This window comes from Phyllobates terribilis, unplaced genomic scaffold, assembly GCF_046119375.1.
Source record: "Phyllobates terribilis strain yellow unplaced genomic scaffold, ASM4611937v1 Scaffold_2__4_contigs__length_985480577, whole genome shotgun sequence".
Lineage (NCBI taxonomy): Eukaryota > Metazoa > Chordata > Amphibia > Anura > Dendrobatidae > Phyllobates > Phyllobates terribilis.
In genome coordinates, this window is record NW_027362762.1 from 216,922,367 (window position 1) to 216,941,225 (window position 18,859).

The window sequence follows — 18,859 nt, forward strand, 5'->3', positions numbered from 1 at the left end:
ACTGCTATTATTAGCAAACACAAGACTTCTAAAGGTTATAAAGCCATCTCCAAAGACCTTGGTTTCCCAGTTTCAACAGTGTGCAATGTTATTAAGAAGTTTGTCAAGCATGGAACCGTCAAGAACCTCCCTGGACGTGGGGGAAAGAGGAAAATTGACAAGAGATGTCTTCGAAGGTTGGTGCGAATGGTGGACAAAACACCACGTCAAACATCCAAAGACCTGAAGATCAACCTGGAAAAGTCTGGGGTAATGGTTTCAACAAGTATACGCCACACACTAAACCAAACAGCTTTATGGTCAAAGGCGAAGGATGAAACCATTGCTTAAGAAAAGACATAAAAAGGAATGACTGATCTTTGCCAAAGAGTACCTTGACAAACCACAATCCTTCTGGGAAAATGTTCCGTGGACAGATGAAATAAAAATAGAGCTTTTTGGCAATGCAAAGATACCGTTTGTTTACAGACGGCGCAATGAAGCTTATAAGGAAAAGAACACCTTACCAACAGTTAAGCATGGTGGAGGATAAATAAAGCTGTAGGGTTGCTTTGCTGCATCCAGTACTGGAGGCCTTGACCTTATCACAGGAATCATGAAATCAGAGAATTATCAAGAGATGTTAGAGCGAAATGTCCTAGCCAGTGTAAGAAAACTTGGTTTGAGTCAAAGATCATGGGTTCTCCAGCAAGACAATGACCCAAAGCACACATCCAAAAGCACACAGGAATGGTTGCAAAAGAAAAAATGGACTGTTTTAAAATGGTCAGCAATGAGTCCTGACCTCAATACCATTGAAAATTTTTGAGGTGAGCTGAAATCTGCCATTGGGAAAAAGAACCCTGCAAACATTCAAGAGCTTGAACAAACTAAACTACAAAGGAAGAGTGGGAGAAAATTCCAGCTGAGTAGCGCAAGAAGCTTATAGATGACTGCAGGAAACGTTTGTAGGGTGTCATCGATACCAAAGGGTGTGCAACCAAGTATTAATTAGGGGAGCCTTTATTGCTTCACATGCTGTTTATTCTGTTTATAATGTGCTGTGCCAGGAGCCGCATCACTGAGGCCCCATCACGCCCTGCAGCAGGACAGGGCAGCTGTCCTGACAGCTGCTGTTCAGCTGCATTTACTTCATCCCAGGGGCGGACACAGACTATAGTGGGCCCCTGTGCAAGAAATTTTTGGGTGTCCCCCGCGCCCTTCATAAGGCAACAAAGTTATGTAAACATAACCCCCCCATGTGCATCTCTCACCCCCCCATGTGCAGCTCACCCCCGTGCATCTCTCATCCCCCTCCGTGCATCTCTCATCCCCCTCCGTGCATCTCTCATCCCCCTCCGTGCATCTCTCATCCCCCTCCGTGCATCTCTCATCCCCCTCCGTGCATCTCTCATCCACCCCCCGTGCATCTCTCATCCCCTCCGTGCATCTCTCATCCCCTCCGTGCATCTCTCATCCCCCCGTGCATCTCTCACCCCCCCGTGCATCTCTCATCCACCCCCCGTGCATCTCTCATCCACCCCCCGTGCATCTCTCATCCACCCCCCGTGCATCTCTCATCCCCCCGTGCATCTCTCACCCCCCCGTGCATCTCTCATCTCTCCCCTCCCTCCCATGTGCATCTCTCATCTCTCCCCTCCCCCCATGTGGATCTCTCATCTCTCCCCTCCCCCATGTGCATCTCTCATCTCTCCCCTCACCCCCATGTGGATCTCTCATCTCTCCCCTCCCCCATGTGCATCTCTCATCTCTCCCCTCCCCCCCATGTGGATCTCTCATCTCTCCCCTCCCCCATGTGCATCTCTCATCTCTCCCCTCCCCCCATGTGCATCTCCCATTCCCCCCACTCCTAGTTAATTGTATTTAAAAAAAAATAAAACTTGTTATACTTACCCCCATGCGATCCCTGCAGAATCCTGGCGCTCGTCCAAATCGCTGACACCAGGTTCTCCTGACTTCCGGCCATGTGACGGCGCCGTCACATGACCGGAAGTCAGGGGAATCATGAAGGTGCTGCCGCAGCAGCGCAGCGCTAAGATGTCCCGGACCCGGCGCTTAGCATGTGGCCGGGGGCCCCATGAGGAGAGAGACGCACAAGAGGGGGGCTCCGAGGGGGCTCCTACCGGCCGGGCCCCATACTGGAGTCAGGGCAGTCATGCCCTGATGGCGGCCCTGCTGGAGGCTGGAGGGGCCCCCTCTCCCCGCGGACCGGCTGAAAAACCCCAACGGCCCGGTCCTGGTCCGCGGACCGGCGGTTGGGGACCTCTGCTTTAAACCACTAATGAATAAAATCCTGAGGATGTAACTTTGATCCATTTCCATTTTATTTCTGAAGATATTGTACAGTCTATGAAAAAAGTGAAGGGGTGCCAATAATGGCGAGCAGCACTGTAACAGCGGGTACAGCTCCAGCATAGGAGAGAGGCTGGCAGCTGCCCCTACTGCACAGCACTCCTAGTGCACAGGAAAGGATCTGTTTGTGTCATGCATTGGCATACAACACAGATGCTGTTGCCCGTAGTGGTCTCCTTTGCATCACAATTTATTAATATATTTTACAGAGCCTTCTCTTTTTGCTACAACTGAATAAATTATTTTATTACTACAAAGATAATGAAAAAAAAAATTGACCTCTATCTTTCAAGAAAATGTAGACTGATTTTTCACGTGTATTACATCTTGCACATCCTTGATTGTTTTATGGTGAGGATAAATGCAGCAGAATCAGATATATACTGGTCTGTTAGGTTTTCATAAACTGGGTATTATTTTACCTTTCCTTTTGCGGGTTATATGACAAAATAAATGTAGCAAACATAACATGTAGCAAACTTTTCACTTGATTTTTTCTACTTTTACATACCAGAAAACACCTTCCAGGCCAAGTTCACACATGCATATAAAAATCTTCTGATTTTCATAAAAAAATAGACCATTTTTTCATCTGTATGGCATTTTGTTTTAAACATCTGCAGTTATTGCAATTTACAAGATGAAGTACAGTTTCCTATGTAAAAAATGGCAATATATTTGTAAAAATTGGATGCTATATGGATGATACATCTGGGATCGATTATCTCCACCCCCATAGACTTGAAAGGGCGAGTCTCATCCGAAATATGGAAGATGCTAATGAATACTATGGTCATCTGAACAGCCCTATTGAATAACAGTGGCTGAAGTGCTGTCAGTGTTTTCACGGACAGCACTCGCACCGTAATTAGTTGTGTGAACGTAGCCGTATTCTATTGAGAATTGAAGGTTGTCTTTATCTGTACATACATTGTACTGACGAGGCCTGGGGCTTTGTTCAGAGTTGGACGCTCAATCATATGCAGTCATTTTGTGATCTAGCCATTGTGTAACCAATGTATTGTTTCTAAACAAGCGATACACATGCTCCTATATTTATTGGAATACCAAAGATATAAGAAGCTTATTTTTTTTCTGTTTTTTTGAATATATAAAGACTTTTGTTAGATTGTATTATTAATTATGTGCTATTTTATGCTTTTCTTTCTTTCAGTCCTTTAATCCTTTAAAACGTATAACTCGCACTAAAGCCATTTCTTAATTTATGGAAATAACATTGGCATTGTTCTTTTTTTCAGCTTCCTTGACTTCATTGCAACATTGAAGAAAAGAATTTAACTTCTAAGCGTTTGCTGAGGCAAGTGATAAACTGCATTATGTGTCGTTTTCTATGTTTTTGTTTCTTTAATATGCCTAATATCTGTGTTACTTGTTTTATTGTCAGCAGAGGCAGGACGTATAAGCCTATTCTGCCTATAGCATTATGTGCAGAGCAGTGCTACGTTTCCTCAATATTGTATCTACAATGTTTATTTAGATTCCTTAAAGGGAACCTGGTAGCAAAAAAAAACAAAACAATTTTAAATATCAGTTTCAGGCAAATTGGCAATGCACCTGCAGGGAGAAAAATTACCAGCTTCAATGCGCATGTGCTGTGACCTGTGGGTCCTGGCGCGTGCGCAGTCAATGTATCTTGCGGTTACCGCATGCACAGTGACACTGCAGCGGTGACCGCAATATACATGACTGCGCACGCGCCAGCCACAGGTCACAGCGTGTGTACTGAAGTTGGTAATCAAACAGCCTCAGCCCGCATGCGCCGGACAAGCCACCCGACGTGTGCAAATGCGCATGCGCCCCTCAAACCTAGCGCTTGCAGGGAGCAGTATTAAAATGTCATGGGCGGCGCCAGCACTAACTGAACGCGGCGACCGCCCATGACTGAATCTGAGAATCACACCCCTATGACTGAATACGAGCAGGTAAGACAAAGTGTAGAAAACGTTATAAAATCATTATACTACCACCGATCTTCATAAAAACAGCTTGTTAGTAATGCACATTGCATCACTAACAACGCTATGGGGGCAGTGTACATAGCTACTAGAACGTGACAGGTTCCCTTTAAAGTCCAATAGAGTGACTAAGTAACAAAGTAAAAAAAAAATTGTAAAAAATATGAAAAAAAAAAAAAAAATCACAAAATAAATAATGAAAAAATATATGTATTATACCAATAAATAGGTATATTTATGTAAAAACAAAGGTAAGCAAAAAAAAAAGTACACATATTTGGTATCACCGCATCTGGAACGACCCTAACTATTATCACACTAATTAACCCCTTCAATGAACACCGTAAAAAAAAAAATTAAAAAAAAAAAAGTCACAAAAAATATGCTTTTTCATCATGCTGACGAAAAAACGTGGAATAAAATGCAATCAAAAAGCTAATTGGAAATAAAAATAGTATCGCTGAAAACGTCATCTTGTCATGCAAAAAAAACAAGCCACCATAAAGGTCCATCAGTGTAGAAATAAAACAGTTATAGCTCTCAGAATACAGCAATGCAAAAATAATTGTGTTTTTATGAAATAGTTTTTATTGTGTAAAAGCGCCAAAACATAAAACAAGATATAAATGTGGTAACACTGTTTTACTAACCCGAAGACTAAAGCTGCCTTATCAATTTTACCACACGATGAACCGCATGAAAAACAAACAAACAAAAAAAAAACGTTCTCAGAGTTGCTAGTTTTTGTTTATTCTGTCTCCTAAAAATCGGAATAGAAAGCGATAAAAAATTATGTGCCCAAAAATGGTACCAATAAAAATGTCAACTTGTCCCGCAAAAAACAAGTCCTTACATGACTCAGCTGAAATATGGAAAAATACTAGCTCTCACAATATGGCGATGCAAAAACTTTTTGTTGCAAAAAAAAAAGTGTTTTTTAGTGCGACAGTGGCCAATCATTAAAAAACTATAAGGCTCGGCTCACATTTTATTATTATTATTATTATTATTAATAATAATTTATATAGCGCCATTGATTCCATGGCGCTGTACATGAGAAGGGGTTACATACCAAATACTGATATCACTTACAGTAAACAAACTAACATTGAAGGAACGGTACGGAGGGAAGAGGACCCTGCCCTTGCGGGCTTACATTCTACAGAAAAGGGGCAGAGACAGTTGCTTGAGGGATTGCAGAAGTTCCGGTGTTGTTGGTTGAGGTGGCAGCAAGCAAGGTCATGGCAGGCTGTAAGCTTGTTTGAAGAGATGGGTTTTCAGGTTCCGTCTGAAGGATCCAGGTGTGGTGGATAATCGGCTGTGTAGAGGCACAGAATTCCATAGGACGGGGGATATTCGGGAGAAATCTTGGAGGCGATTGCGTGAGGAACGAATAAGTGTGGAGAAGAGAAGGAGGTCTTGGGAGGAACGGAGGTTACGTGAAGAAATATATCGGGAGATTAGTTCAGAGATGTACGGAGGAGAGAGGTTGTGGATGGATTTGTAGGTCAGTGTTAGTAGTTTGAACTGGATACGCTGGGGGAATGGGAGCCAATGAAGGGATTTGCAAAGGGGGTGTAGCAGAGATCTAGCGAGGTGAGAGATGAACGAGTCTTGCAGCAGAGTTGAGGATGGACTGGAGGGGTGTGAGAGTGTTAGCAGGTAGGCCACAAAGGAGAATGTTGCAATAGTCGAGGCGGGAGATGATGAGGGCATGCACAAGCAGTTTAGTAGATTGAGGGTTGAGGAAAGTTCTGGAAATATTTTTGAGCTGGAGGCGACAGGAGGTGGCGAGAGCTTGGATGTGGGGTTTGAAGGACAGGTCAGAGTCAAGGGTTACTCCGAGGCAGCGGATTGTCGGTGCAGGGGAAAGAGTAATGTCATTTATTGTGATAGAGACATCAGGTGGGAAAGATATGTGCGATGGGGGAAAGATAATGAGTTCAGTTTTGTCCACATTGAGCTTGAGGTAGCGGGAGGAGAAGGAGGATATGGCTGCTAGACATGCTGGGATTCTGGACAGCAGAGAGTTGACATCTGGGCCAGAGAGGTAGATCTGGGTGTCATCAGCGTACAGATGGTACTGGAAGCCATGGGATTTTATGAGCTGTCCCAGGCCAAGGGTGTAGATTGAGAAGAGTAGGGGTCCTAGGACAGAGCCTTGAGGGACCTCAACAGAGATAGTGTGGGAGTGGGAGACGCTAAATGTGTGGTTAGAAAGGTATGAGGAGGTCCAGGATAGGGCAAGGTCTTTGACGCCAAAGGAAGAGAGGATCTGTAGAAGGAGGCAGTGGTCAACTGTATCGAAAGCAGAGGACAGGTCAAGAAGAAGGAGTACAGAGGATTGTCTGTTAGCTTTGGCTGTAAGTAAGTCATTGGTGATTTTGGTAAGGGCAGTTTCGGTGGAATGGTGGGGGCGGAAGCCAGATTGTCGGTTGTCGAAGAGAGAGTTAGATGAAAAGTGGGAGGAAAGTTCAGCGTGAACGTGTTGCTCGAGGAGTTTGGAGGCAAATGGGAGCAGTGATATGGGGCGATAGCTGGACAAGGCGGTTGGGTCGAGGGATGGCTTTTTGAGGATGGGCGTGATTGTGGCATGTTTGAAGGCAGCGGGGAAAGTACCAGAAGATAGTGATAGGTTGAAGAGATGGGTTACGGATGGGATGAGTGTGGGGGTGAGGTTGGGGAGGAGGTGGGATGGGATGGGGTCGAGTGCACATGTGGTGAGGTGTGATTTGGAGAGGAGACGAGTAAGGTCTTTTTCCGTGATGTTGGGAAGGGAGGTTATGAGGGTAGGGAAATGCTGTGGAAAACAAAGGGGTTGTGGTGGTCGGACAGTAAAGACTTGCCGTGTTTGGTCAATCTTGTTTTTGAAGTGTGTGGCAAACTCCTCAGCAGAGATGTCGGAGGGGGCAGTGGAGGGCGGAGGAGAGAGTTAAAAGTGTTGAATAGCTGTTTGGGGTTGTAGGATAGGGAGGATATGAGGGTTGTGAAGTAGGCCTGTTTAGCAGAGGTGAGTGCGGATTTGAATGCAAATGTTGCTTGTTTGAATGCAGTGAAGTCATCTTGCGTATCTGTTTTCTTCCAACGCCGCTCTGCAACCCTGGATGCTTGTCGAAGCTGCTTGGTGATGTTGTTGTGCCAGGGTTGCCTGTTGACTCGTCGCGCTCTGCCATGCACAAGAGGGGCGACCCAGTCAATAGCTGATGCGAGAGTGGCATTGTAGAAAGCGGTTGCGCTGTCTGTATCATGGAGTGAGGATATGGATGTCAGTGGTAGAACAGAGTCAGAGAGTGTGTGAGTGTCTGGATGTGCAAGGTTTCTGCGGGGGTGTGCTAGTTGCCTGACATGGGTGACAGGTGGGGAGGACAGGGATGAGAATGTGAGTAGATGGTGGTCAGATAGGGGTAGGGGGGAGGTAGTGAGGTTAGATAGGGAGCAGAGTCGGGTGAAGATAAGGTCTGTGTGGGTGGCTGAGGAGGACCACTGAGTAAGTCCAAAGGATGGAGTAAGTGACAGGAGTTTGGATGCTGGTGACTGGCGAGTGTCAGTGGGGATGTTGAGATCGCCCATGATGATTGTGGGAATGTCAGCAGAGAGAAAGTAAAGAAGCCAGGTGGAGAATTGGTCAATAAAGGCAGTGATCGGGCCCGGAGGTCGGTATATCACATCCACTTGGAGGTTGGAGGGAGAGTAAATGCGGACAGAGTGGACTTCAAAAGACGGGAGAATAAAGGAGGGAAGAGGAGGAGTAGGGCTAAAGGTGCAGTTGTTAGAGATGAGAAGACCCACTCCTCCACCATGTCTGTTTCCAGGGCGAGGAGTGTGGGTGAAGTGGAGGCCACCTTAACACAGCGCAGCAGAGGAGGCAGTGTTAGAGGGTGTTAGCCATGTCTCTGTGATGCCCAGGAAGGAGAGATGACGAGAGGTACAGAGGTCGTGGACAAAATGGAGCTTGTTGCAGACAGAGCGGGCATTCCACAGTGCTCCAGAGAGAGGGAGCAGCGGGGTGGGAGTCAGGGGGACCGGTTTTGCATAAGAGAGGTTGTGGTAGTTTGCAGTTGGTTTGATGCGATAGGTGGGGGAATTGGTGGAGGGTGCAAGCTGTGGGGGTCCAGGATTGGGACATATGTCTCCAGCAGTGAGGAGAAGCAGAGAGAGGGAGAGCAGGTGGGAGAAGGAGAGTGTCCGGCTAGTTTTATGTTTTGGGAGGATCGATCTGAGGTTGAGGAGCAGGTCTGTAGATGAGGTTAGGTGGGGAGGTAGGAGGGAAGGAGAGATGATGATTTGGTTAGAGGGTGCTGGGGTTTGGGGATAGCGAAGGAGAGTGAGGATTAGTGGGGCAAAAACAGTAAGGGCATATGTAAGCATAATGAAAGTGTAAGGGAGAATGAGAAAGAGAGTGTAAGTACAAATAGTAGACAGTTATCCGTACCTTCTGGTCACTTCTGGCTTATTTCTGGCATATTTCATTTTAGCCCCTTAAAAAGCGTCCCTTTAAAAGCCAGACATTTATCCTGCACTGCGCTTTTACACTGGACTTTACGTGTAAATCTTTGAAATACGTGATTCAGGCGGTCCCCCCATTAAATATTCCCTATAATGAGGCAGATGGAGGCACTGTGGATGCCATCTGGCCTATGATCCAGCCATGCCCATCTTTTTATGCATGTATAAAAGCGTGGTCAGCCACAGTTTTGTGCATCTTTGAAAATATTGAACCGAGACCAGACGGAGTCCAGAGTAACTCTGCTGCCTCATTATAGTGAATGGATCCCTTGGTGGTTTCAGTTGAATCGCGGCATTCGGAGATTGAGATGGAAACACCGATGTAAGTGCACAATGTAGATCACCAGATAAATGTGACCAAAATGTTATGCAGAATATTCCCAATAAAAGCTTTAAATCAATCCACAAAAAAAAACAAGTCCCCACTCTCGTCCGTCACCTGTTAACGGAAATATAGGGGACTTCCACGTTACTGGTAGCACAAACGCTCTGGAAAAAACGCTATGGCTCCTCGCCCCTCAAAAGAAATCCAGCGAATTCTGTGCTTCCAAATACAAATGCCCCTCTCCCTTCTGAGCCCCACAGTGTGCCTAAACCGCAGTTAGCGTTCACATGTTTGGCATTTCTACAGTGATGAGAGCCTGCTTAATTTACGGGATCTCCAGAAGCATGAGCTGGAGTAAAAATCATCACTACACCTGAAGATAAATTCTTAGAGGGGTGTAATTTCCACAGTGGGGTCACTTGAGGGGGGATTCTGCTTGTCTGGCACTTAGGGGCTTTGTATATGGAATCCGCAAACTATTCTATGATAATTTGTTCTCCACGAGTCAAATAGTGTTCCTTCTCTCCCGAGTCATGTGGCCAAGCAGTACTGTACAGCCACATATGGAGTATTGCCACATTCAGCAGAAATTGTGTAATACATTTTGGTGCTATTTTTACCCGTTTCCTCGTGTGAAAATATAAAATCTGGGGTGAAAGCAAAATTTTGTGGTTATATATGTAATTATGTTTTATTTACTGCCCAGTGGTATAAAATTTTGTATCAATGTGATCACCCTTAAAAGGTGTAGTTTGTAAAAGGGATTCTGCTGTTCTGACACCTCAGGGGCTTTCCCAGTGGGTCATGGCACCCGCAAACCATAACCGCAAAATCAGCATTACAATATGTCTTGCCTTTCCTTCTGAGCTTTACACTGTTCCTAAAAAGTAGTTCCCAATTACATGTAGGGTATTGACGCAATCAGTAGAAATTGCACAAGAAACTGTCAGGTCCATTTATTCCTATTAGCCCTTATAAAAATTAAAAACTTGGGGCTCAAACAACATTTTAGTGGTAATAATGTGATTATTCTTTCTTCACCACTCAATGATATAAAATTCTGTGGTGTCAACGTGCTCACTGCAATCTTAAATGAATTAATTGAGAGGTGTAGCTTGTAAATTGAGGTCACTTATGGGGGGTTTCTGCCCTCAGGGGCTCCGCCAATGTGACATGGCACCCTCAAACCATTCTCACAATATCTGAATTCCAATATGGTGCTCCTTCCCATCTGAACTTTGCACTCTGCCTCAAAAGTAGTTTTCGACCACATATGGTGCATCCACGTACTCAGGAGGAATTACGTAGCAAATTGTACTGTTCATTTTCTCCTATCATCCCTTTTTGAAAATTAAAAACTTGGGCTAAAGCATAATTTTAGTGAAAAAATAAGACAATTTTCCATTGTCTGAGCCCAATGTTATACAACTCTGTGAATCGCCTGCTCACTGCACCCTTAGATGAATTCCTCAAGAGGTGTAGTTTCCAAAATGGGGTCACTTGTGGGGCTTTCTGCTGTTTTGGCATGTCAGGGGGTCTTCAAATGTGCACTCCAGAATTTACTTGGCACTCCTTCCCTTCCGAGCCCTGCCATTCTCCCAAACAGTAGCTTTCCACCACATGTGGGGTATCGCATACTCAGGAGAAGTAGCACAACAGATTTTGGGGGCATTTTCTCTTGTTACCCTTGTGAAAATTAAAAATGTGGGGCTAAATCAAAAATGTTTGCTGGAAAATGTTTTTTTTTTTTAAAAAAAACCCTCAATATTATAAAATTCAAGGTGCTGACCAAACCTTTAGATAAGTTCCTTGAGGGGTGCAGTTTCCAAAATGGGGTCACTTTTGGGGGGTTTCCACTGTTTAAGCACATTAGGGGCTCTGCAAACGTGACATGCCATCCGCTATCTGTTTCAGCCAATTTTACGCTCCAAAGGTTTAATTGTGCTCCTTCCTTTCCTAGCCCTTCCGCTCACCCAAACAGTAGTTTTCCACTGCACAACAGTTTGTACTGTTGTACCCCTAAAGGGTTAATAAACTTCTTGAATGTGGTTTTGGGCACTTTGAAGGGTGTAGTTTTTAAAAATGGTGTCATCTTTGGGTATTTTCTGTCACGTAGGCACCTCAAAGTCGCTTTAAATGGGATGTGGTCTCTAAAAAAAATAAATTGCTGATAAATTTTTAACCCTTCTAACATCTTAACAAATATTTAAACAAAATAAATAAATTCTATTTCATAAATGATTCAGATGTAAAGTAGACATGTGGTAAATTTTCTGTATTAGCCATTTTGTGTGGTATAACTATTTGGTTCACGGATATAAAAATAAAAAATTTGAAAATTGCAAAATTTGGGGGGTGAAGGAGTTAATTCAGATTGCGTGATTCTTCTCTGCCCATCATCATCTGTCAGGGGAGAGTCGGTAGGACCCCCATACACATCAGATGCTCGGCCAATCGTGCTGTAATTGGAGAGTTTGGACTATGGGGCTCTTTGCGATCGGTATCTTGTTTTTCTTGCGCAGTAGGGCTGAATTGTTATTGATGTGTTCTAGTGAGCAGCAAGTCAGCTTCGTGTCTTACAGGTTTGGTACATGACGGACACAGCCAATAGCAGAAAAAGAAAACAAAAATGTTACTTTATCACTGCCGCGTCCCAGTATAAGTGTGCTAATTGAATATTACAGACAGAAGTGATGCGCTCAATGGCCGTGGGAAGTGATAACTGATCTATGTTGACAGATTAGTAATAATTTATTACATTAGTCATTTTTCGAGCTTTTAATTTAATTTCTCATTATACAATTTGTTATTTTTAACTTGGGAACACTTCCTTCTAATTTAATTCTGATTAATTTGCAGTCAACAAATTATAGGCTTTTTAGACTTCGTTCTCAACTTTTTTATGGTGGGAAAACTTCACTGAGACAGCATCTAAACCTTGGATCTAAAATAATGTTCCTCGTGTCCGATGTTATTTATTATTTATTTTACTCACTTGTAGACTAAATGGTGCTATACAGTACAGACCAAAAGTTTGGACACACCTCATTTAAAGATTTTTCTGTATTTTCATGACTATGAAAATTGTACATTCACACTGAAGGCATCAAAACTATGAATTAACACATGTGGAATTATATACTTAACAAAAAAGTGTGAAACAACTGAAAATATGTCTTATATTCTAGGTTCTTCAAAGTAGCCACCTTTTGCTTTGATGACTGCTTTGCACACTCTTGGCATTCTCTTGATGAGCTTCAAGAGGTAGTCACCGGAAATGGTTTTCACTTCACAGGTGTGAAATTGTTTTGTACCAGTTTTCTGGTGTAAACACTTACTGTATTTTTCAGACTATAAGATGCACCGGACTGTAAGACGCGCCTAAGTTTTAGAGGAGGCGAATAGAAAAAAATTGAAGCAAAAAATGTGGTCATGATGCACTGTTATGGGGGAGGGGGTCTGCTGCTGACAAGGTTATAGGGGTAATGTCCCCCAATTCTGTACTAGTATCCCCCTTCCTGTTATACGTAGCCCCCATCCCCATCCTGGTATACATGGTCCCCCATTCTGGTATACATGGTCCCCCATTCTGGTATACATGGCACCCCATCCCCATCCTGGTATGCATGGCACCCCTCATCCCCATCCTGGTATGCATGGCACCCCTCATCCCCATGCTGGTATCATGGCACCCCTCATCCCCATGCTGGTAATTGTGGCACCCCTCATTTACATCCTGGCATACGTGGCACCCCTCATCCCCATCCTGGTATGCATGGCACCCCCATCCTGGTATCTATGCCACCCTCATCCCTGGTATGAATGGCACTCCCATCCTGGTATGCATGGCACCCCCATCCTGGTATGCATGGCACCCCCATCCTGGTATGCATGGCACCCCCATCTCCATCACTCTGCACACAAAAAATGAACTGTTCTACTCACCTCCCCTCTGCTCCAGCGCTGCGTCCTGTTCTGCTGCCAGCAGCTGATCTCACCGTGTGACCAGCGCATGACATCACTGCCATGCACCCTCACACGCTGAGCTGAGCTGCCAGAGTAGTCAATGCCGGAGTATAGGCGTGGGGAGTAGTGACTATTCGTTCTCCTTAATTGCGCGCACTTTGTCAGCCGCAGACACGGTTCCTGCAGCGGCTGGGCAATCACTTGTGCCTGCTATTAAAGAGCATGAATATTCACTACTCCCCACACCCATGGGAGTGGAGAGTAGTGAATATTCATTCTCTTTAATAACGGGCGCACGTGATAGCCGAGCCGCAGAAGGAAGCCGGTGGCTACTGCTTACACTGCGCGCTATTAAGGAGAATGAATATTCAGTGCTCCACACGCCCACGGGCTTGGGGAGCAGTGAGTATACATTTTCTTTAGCAGTGAGTACAGTGTTGGCTGCAGCAGGTCGCTCCTGCTTCCTGTGCCCCACTCCTCCACCGCTGCCCCTTCCCCATCCACAGACACAGCAACACCATTCGGACTATACACATTTTGACTATAAGACGCACCCCCCACTTTCCTCCAAAATTTTGGAGGAAAAAAGTGCGTCTTATAGTCCAAAAAATATGGTAGATTAATTGGGGCCATAGTTAGCAATGTGTTTCCAATGCTTCAAATTTTATATACCCATTTTGTGAAGTGATGGCATTTTGCCAAGTCCCTGCTTTTTCTTTGCATTGCGCCAGCCATCCTCTGTAGAGGGAAAGAACAGCAAAACCCAAGTTTAAAGTTTATGTGTGTAGTAGGGCAAATTATCCTGCTGAAAGAGGCCACAACAATTATAGAGCTTTGTCACTGAGAAGGGGTTTTCATGGTGAATAGCAGGGGTTGGGAATTTTAGGTTATTTGCATCCTACAATGATCTCCCCCGCCACCCGGGCAGATTTCCAGGGACCGCAGTGTACCTTTAATTTCTTTTTGCTCTGCGAACAGGCACACACAACGTTCACTACTGAACTCTGCGGTTCGTGCACTGAAAGATTAGATACTGACACTAGCCAGTGGCAGGATGTACTTTGTGAGCAGAGAGCGCGCGATGCACTCCCGTCCCAGAGAAGAAGACAGCAACATGAGCCCCAGCGTTTCCTGTGATGTATATACTGCATACCCCATGTCTCTTGTGATGTGTATACTCCAGCCTCGGTGTCTCCTATGTGATGTGTATATACAGCAGTCTCGTTGTCTCCTATGTGATGTATTCTGCCACTGCTTGAGTACTATGGTACATAAGCAGTGATAAATTTCCCACTGTGAGGAGTCCTGCAGTGTAATATTACATCTGTGTTCAGTACAACTTGCGAGTTCTTTACAAATGAAAAGCATCACCTGTGCTTCAGACCAATGCAAATTTGGAAAAGCGGTTACGAGTAGCAACATCATCCATACCACCTAACATCACAGCCACACCAAAGAGAAGCAGTTTCAGCCATCACATTAGGAGTGAGTTAATTAAATGTTTGACCAAATATAGCAGCGTAGTTTTCAAGTTGATAATTTTGTACGGCCCCCGAAGGATGATATAAATATCCAAATGGTCCTCGGCAGAAAAAAGGTTCCCCATCCCTGGTCTACAGCAGTGTTTAGGTAGGTGGTGGTATATGTAATCGACATGAATGCCCAGGACCCAAGCTTTCCAAACAGATTTTCCAGAGCATCCCTCTGTCTGGCACCAGCATAAATGCTTCCGATTGTGAATCCTAGTGCAGTTTCTTCCTAGGTGAGTGTGCAGACACATGTTAACGAGATCTTGATTCATCAGATCAAGCCACCTTCTTCCACTGATCCATGGTCCAGTTCTAATGCTTTTGCCCCCATTGCAGGCACTATCGGCGGTGGATAGAGCTCAGTATGAGCACTCTCTGGCCCACGGTTAGCTGTGATGTACAGTGTGCTCACAACACCTTTTTATTATAACCAGCAGTAACTTTTTCAGCAATTTGTGCTCCAGACCAGTCAAGCTAGCCTCTGTTCCTCTAGTGCATTAATGAACCCTAGGCATGCATGTCACCAGCCACTAGTTTTCCTTCTTTGTACTACTTTTTGGTAGGTATTAACCACTGCATACCGGGAACACCCCATTGATTCTCCGCTTAGCAATCACAATTGGGCCCTTGTCAAGGTCATTCAGATCCTTGCACTTGCCCAATTTTTCTACTTTCATCATATTAACTTGAAAAACTGACTATTCACTTCCCACCTAAAATATCCCATCCCTGACAGATACCATTGTAACATAATAATCAATGTTATTCCCCTAGCCTGCCAGTGGTTCTATATTGAGGCTGATATATAATTATCATCAATAAGTGATGGCTGAATTTGCTCTTTTACATTAACCTGTGTCACATTAACAACAGTCCTTGGCTTAATAATGTCATTTCTTAGCTTGCACCTGACATTCAGTGTGAGGCCATTGCACCACTTTTATCAGGATGAAGTCCCAGTTTTACTACAGGCTTCTGCTATGTAATACAGATAAAATGAAATGCTCACTTCTGCCTCAGGTCTTAAATCACTGTATTTGCACTTCCAATTTTGGTTTGCTGTCAAAGTTAGAAGAATAATGATTTCGGCTTTGAGGGCCATCATTCTGATAGGCCATCATTTTAATACTGTTGATGGATTTCTTGACATGTATGCTAAAGCAATATCTGAAAGCATTCCCATTTCCTAATCTGAATGTGAGGCTGTAGTAGACACTTTCTTTTCTATGAAAGGTAAGACAATAATTATACTCTTGATAGAGTGTGTTTAGAAAGTAATCCAATAAAATGTCACCAAGGTAGGTAGATAGTCACTGTTAGGAAATATCAGTTCTTTCACTGTAGTCTCCATTACAGCCGGTAATGTGACTCGTAATTCTAATGCTGAAAATAAATTCTAAGCTTTGATATTCAGAGGGATAGATAAGACGGTTGTCTTTGATGTTTGACAACTGCAAAAATAACAAATGAGCTATAATGTATGTTAAAGGGTCACTAAACCTTAAAGGGGGTGTCCACTATTGGACATAACGTCATGTTATGATCTCGTAATCGCAAGATTTACCCAGGTTGCCCACATCTAATTTTTGGCCTTTAGAAATTGGCACTGCCTGGTCCAGCTACCAAATTGGACGTCGGACCAGGATAGTACAAATCTTTTCGATTTCGGGGGAAAATAAGGGCTGTCAAGTTAATAATCTAAGGTACTGATCTCAGCTTCTATATTTTTACACACTATTACTCAGACTTCAGCTACTATTCATAAATGGCCAATAATTAGTGATGACAAATTTATTGCCATAACTGTAAAAAAAAGACATGGACCACACATCTAAAAATCATACATTGATCTAATGCCGCTAGGTAAAATTTTGCAAAACATAACATGAGGTTCTTAGTTTACCATTCTGACCACACTGTATGAAGCCCACTGCCACGTCACGTTGAACCTCTCTGTGGATCCGTAACCTAAAAGGTGCACAGGGACAATAGCACACCAGCAGGGGATGTGACCTGGTGCTCCACGGCACTCATTAAATGGGCTGTGGCTACCAAAATTTGGGTGCAAAATGTTTGTCTAAATGTAAGTCAACCAAGAGGAGGTGTAGTTACACTAAAGTGTCTACGGCTGCACCAAATTCATCATTCTTCGTGGGCATATTTGGTACAGTTTCTTGTTTGTCTAAGTTTACACTGTGTATAAATTAGGCAGAACTATGAAATCTGCCCCATTATTTTTGTTTTTAAGATTCAGTCGATTGCCTTTCTTTATAGTAACATAGTAACGTAGGTTTATCAAGTTCAACCTTCCTCCCCCAATTGTACATTTTGTCTAATTTAACTGTAACTCACAATGTTGTGTATTGAGGAAATCATCCAGCCTTTTTTTGAAAGCTGTTATAGTATCTGCCATCACTACCTCTTGTGGTCGGCATTCCACAGTCCGACTGCTCTGACTGTAAAGAATCCTTTCCTATTTACGTGCCGGAATCACCTTTCTTCCACTCGTAATAAGTGCCCCCAGGTCCTTATTATGGTCTTTATAAGGAATAAGTCATGTGCTGGTCCTTTGTACTGACCACACATATATTTATACTTACAAATGAGATCACCTTTGAGGAGTTGTTTCTCTAAGCCAAACAAGCTCAACTTTTTCAGCCTCTCATCATATGAGAGGCATCCATCCCTTAATCTAGTTGCCCACCTTTGAACTGACTCTTTAACTTCTTAAAATGTGGAGCCCAAAACTGGATCCCATATTCTAGATGTCGCCTCACCAGTGATTTACAAAGGAGTAACAATACTTTGGGATTGTAGGATTTTATTTCTCTTTTTATACATCCTAAAATCTTGTTTGCTTTTGCCTCTGCTGCTTTACATTGAGTACTGCTTCTCAGCTTACTTGTAACCAGAATGCCCAAGTCCTTCTCCTGTTCTGTAGTCCTGATTATGCTCACATTTAATGTATATGCAGCAATAGGATTACTCCATCCTAGGTGCATTACTCTACATTTATCTACATGAAACCTTATCTGCCAAGTGTTTGCCCATTCAGTCATCTTATCCAGATTGTTTTGTAATATCGTACTGTCAAGATCAGATTTTAATATCCTTCATAGTTTGGTGTCGTCAGCAAAGACTGACACTTTACTCAAAATCCCATCCCCAAGGTAATGAAAAGAGGTTAAAAAGAATCGGTCCTAGCACAGATCCCTGCGGCACCCCGCTGCTGACTATATCCCATTTAGAGAACATATCATATAACTTTTTGTTTCCTATCATTTAGCCAATTCCTTACTCGTTTACATATAGTTCCCCCAAGTCCTTGCTTCGATAGCTTCAGTATAAGGCTGCTATGTGGTACAGTATCAAATGCCTTTGCAAAGTCCAGATAAATCACCTCAGCCTCATTACCAACATCCAGATTTGCACTTACCTCCTCATAGAACCCCAACATGTTGGTTAGACACGACCTATTTTTCATGAATCCGTGCTGATTATCTTTTATTATATTATTCTCTGTGATATAACTCTGCAGGTCATCTCTTATGATGCCCTCAAAAATTTAGCACACTACCGATGTCAGATTTACTGTAAAGTAGTTACCTGGATCCACCTTCTCACCTTTCTTAAATATCGGTACCACATCTGCTATCCTCCAATCCTGTGGCACTACCTCTGTTACAAGAGAGTCTAAGACTATGAGATACAGCGGTCTGTCAATTACTGAGCTCAATATCCGTGGATGAATGCCATCTGGCCCGGGAGATTTATCAATGTTTAATTTGCTCAAACTCAGACGTACTTCTTTTTGTGTTAAACTAGTTATATCAGGTGGTGAACTTTGATTTTTGCCTTGTTGAAAGATCCCTGGAACAGACTGTTTGTTGGTGATGAAAAATGCCTGTTTAATATCTCAGCCTTTTCTTTGTCCTCTATAATTATCTTGTTATTATCATCTTTTAAGGGGCTGATACCATCTGTTTTTTTTCTTTTTGGCATTGGTGTATTGCTAAAATTTTTAGGAATTTATTTTAATGTTGCTGGCGATTTGTTTCTCTGTAGATAACTTTACTAGCTAGATTTCTTTTTTGCATTTCTTATTTACGTCTTTATACTCCTGAAATGCTATTTCTGTATTCTCTGCCTTCAAGATAATGATCAACATATTATAAAAGGAGGCTAAGTCTACATTTTGGCAGTTC

At 43.4% G+C, this 18,859-nt stretch overlaps 1 protein-coding gene across 2 annotated transcripts in view; it reads left to right on the forward strand.

Moving 5' to 3' along the window:
• The window catches only part of ENOX1 (ecto-NOX disulfide-thiol exchanger 1), a 691,503-nt gene that overhangs the window by 348,707 nt on the left and 323,937 nt on the right, over window positions 1-18,859 (forward strand). For both annotated transcript variants that reach the window (XM_073663900.1, XM_073663901.1), the window contains one exon: window positions 3,612-3,670. The gene's annotated coding sequence lies outside the window, so the exon portion shown is untranslated. The remainder of the gene's footprint in view (window positions 1-3,611; window positions 3,671-18,859) is intronic.